Below are 3,271 nucleotides of genomic sequence, written 5' to 3' on the forward strand. Positions count from 1 at the left end.
TCTTTTTATATCTATGTGAATGAAAACTGAACATCTTGTTTGAAGTACTTCCAACACATTTGTTTATCAAAATTCATACCTATTTTTGGCTATAAAATATAGATGCAATGAATATTACAAGGGCACAAACTCCATTTTACCACAAAAATATTGTCCTCATAATAATGTGATTTGATAGAGTTATCACAAAATTATGTGCTGAAAAGTGTCTTCCAAAATGCTGATGGACAATGCTACTGTGTAGGACCTGCTGTGCCACTTGAATGTAACACATGGCATGATATTAGTGATCACATAAATGATGATGAGGATAATAATCATTATGAAGATGATGATAGTAATAAAAACATTAGCAATAACAACAATAGTAGTTGTAGTAATAATAATAATAACAATTAGAGCAATAATGAAATGTGTGAAAGGCCCTTTCAGTGATGTACACTGCTGTGCATGACAGCCTTGCTTAAGTTCACTTTAAAACACTGATGCAATATTTTATTGTAACGGAGTAATTGTAGCTTTTCACCACTGAAACACCTGGGAAACACAGGGGGAAAAAAGACCAAATGAAAAAATAAAAGGACAAAACACTTTGTGCCTGGATATTGCAGCCCTTTCAGTTTCCAGTAACAATTTAAGCACATGCAGTTTAGGAGTTTACAGGATTTATATTCCCTACTTGCCACATGGGGCAAGAACAAATTTTCTATGCAATCAATTCAATGTTTCATTCTGATTCACACATTTGAGTACTAACATGTTTGTTGTTACCTCACAGAAAAGACAGAAATAGAGAGTTCAGAAATATGAATGTAGTGTCATATCAGTTAGTATTGCCATCACATGAATGTAGGTCTATGATTGGAATTGATGTTATTCATGTTCAATGTGCATTTATCAGAATCCCCAACAATCCTGGTACAAAGGTGCAGCTTTTTCATTACTAACATGTCTTTTGCTATTATACACAATGAAGGCATAAATTGACAGTAGGCCTACAGGAAGAGCTGGTGTCAGAGCTATTATCATTGCCATCACTTGGATGCACTCAACATAATTATGATATTGACGTCATCCAAGTTCAGTTTTCAAACATTTGCCAGCCACAAAGAAGAACATGAGAGGGGATGTCACTGGCTTCATGGAGCTACATGTAAGTAGCTGGGAGGGCTGGTTCTGATTAATGAGAGGGGATGTCACTGGTTTCACTGAGTTTGGTGGTAGAGAGGGCTGGTCTCCACTGGCGAGATGGATGTCACAGGTCTTGCTGAGCTGCGTAGCCTAGAAGAGGCAGTCTTATTTGGCGAGAGGGGGTGTCACTGGCTTCAACAACCTGGATATCTGGGATGGCACTTGGATGTGATGCTAGCTGTTCCACTGCAATAGAGGCCAACAAGCACATTCTATTGATCTCTCATCTAATGACTGAATGTTGGTAATATAGTAACTACTGCACATTTACAATGAAAAATTATTTTACTACTCATATAGACTCAATTAACTATTCAGTATTACACATAGTAAATATTCTCTTTAATGACTAACATTCAAGCAATGACAAGTTTAGTACCGATGAAAGTAATTATGTTAGATGCTGAAAGTCCAATGAAAATACTTAGTAGCCCACTTTATTTATGATATTTACATAAAAATTCCTAAATATGCATGCCAAAGGGACGTCTTCATCATCTAACCTGTTATCTTCTAACATCTGCCCAGGCTCTGATAAAATCAATATCTGTCAGCACTCTCACCAGGTTTTGATCCACTTCAATCTGATCCAAGTCCTTTCCTCAGAGTAGCATTTTCCTCCACAACTAATTGGAGAAGGCAACAGCATTCACGAACTTGTCCTTTTCCATTTCACAGGGGCATCCGGACAGGAGTTCATCTGTATATCAGACACAATGAAAGGCATTAACACTGACTTACAATTAGGATAGTCGCATTAGTTCTTCACCACTCTGTAAATTTAGTCACAGAACTTGCTATCCCTTTTATTTCAGTGTAGAGTCTACCAGGTAGCTTTATCTTGTAGTGCTCACATATATGCAACAGAGAAAACTCCATGAAATATGTTAGAAATAGACTGTCTACTGTAGAAGTTAAATAGCAAAAAGGAAAATAAGACCTACAGACCCTAGCCAAATTTTTGATGAGTTGACACTGCACATGACGTCGGGATGACCTCAGCCTCTCATTGTGCATCTACAAAGTAGGCCCTATGTATACAAGCTCATATAGGGCCTATGTCTTTAAATCCAGCCACATACATGGGATTTGGGGGTCTGTAATTCCACATACAATCATATAGGAGGCCTATATGTGGCTGCAATGTACAAACTATCTAACTTGTAACCCTAAAAGTAATGATCAAGACAACCATAATCTTATTAACCACTACCACAGCTATGGGTTCAAAAAAAAAAAATGTCATCAATTATTACAGCAAGAATAATAACAGCATCGTTTGAGAACACAGAGTTAAATCGAACAATTTATTGATGTTTTGTTTACTAAATGTCAACATTAATTTTCATTTGCAGGTTCAAAACAATTGTTGGATCTAGGTGTCTTAAAACAAAATGTACCAGGTAATTAAAGACAGTTTGTACAAACCTTTTGTACCAGTGCAAGGGCTGGTTTCAATGGGCAAGAGGGGATGTCACTGGCTTCATCAAGCTGGGTAGCTGGGAGGGCTGGTCTCGACTGATGAGAGGGGACATCACTGGCTTCACCAAGCTGGGTATAGCTGGTCGAAACTGACGAGAGGGAATGTCACTGGCTTCATCAAGCTGGTTAGCTAGGTCTAGGAGGGCTGGTTTCAACTGATGAAAGGAGATGTCACTGGCTTCACCGAGCTGGGTAGCTGGTCGAAACTGACGAGAGGGAATTTCACTGGCTTCTGACATCAAGCTCGGTAGCTGGGAGGGCTGGTCTCAACTGACGAGAGGGGATGTCACTGGCTTCACTGAGCTGCCTAGTCAGGATTGTCCTTGAATGTGATGCTGGCTGTTGCCCTACAAAAGATACCCACATTTGCCACAATAATATCTGACAGACCTTTCTCAACAACTAGCACCTACTGTGTTACAGAGCATACACCATTAACCACTACACTAGGGACTGAGTTAACTGCGCTGCAATGCATATACGCCATTAGCCACTTATGTATACGCACAATAGATACACTTCAATCAACATTTTTGCAATGCCATGTGTACCGGAGACAATAATTAGGTACCTTACCAAACATGTGAATTCACGTTTT

General features: G+C 38.9%; 1 long non-coding RNA gene across 1 annotated transcript; it reads right to left on the reverse strand.

Annotated features, from left to right (window-relative positions):
• Positions 1-513: 513 nt before the first annotated feature.
• Positions 514-2,981, reverse strand: LOC140241965 (uncharacterized). The gene is made up of 3 exons (XR_011902117.1): positions 2,620-2,981; positions 1,755-1,891; positions 514-1,377 (listed from the first exon to the last, which is right to left on the reverse strand). It is a non-coding gene; the product is annotated as an uncharacterized lncRNA (long non-coding RNA).
• Between the last annotated feature and the right edge of the window lie 290 nt (positions 2,982-3,271).

The sequence above is a fragment of the Diadema setosum genome, chromosome 18 (genome assembly GCF_964275005.1).
Source record: "Diadema setosum chromosome 18, eeDiaSeto1, whole genome shotgun sequence".
Taxonomy (NCBI): domain Eukaryota; kingdom Metazoa; phylum Echinodermata; class Echinoidea; order Diadematoida; family Diadematidae; genus Diadema; species Diadema setosum.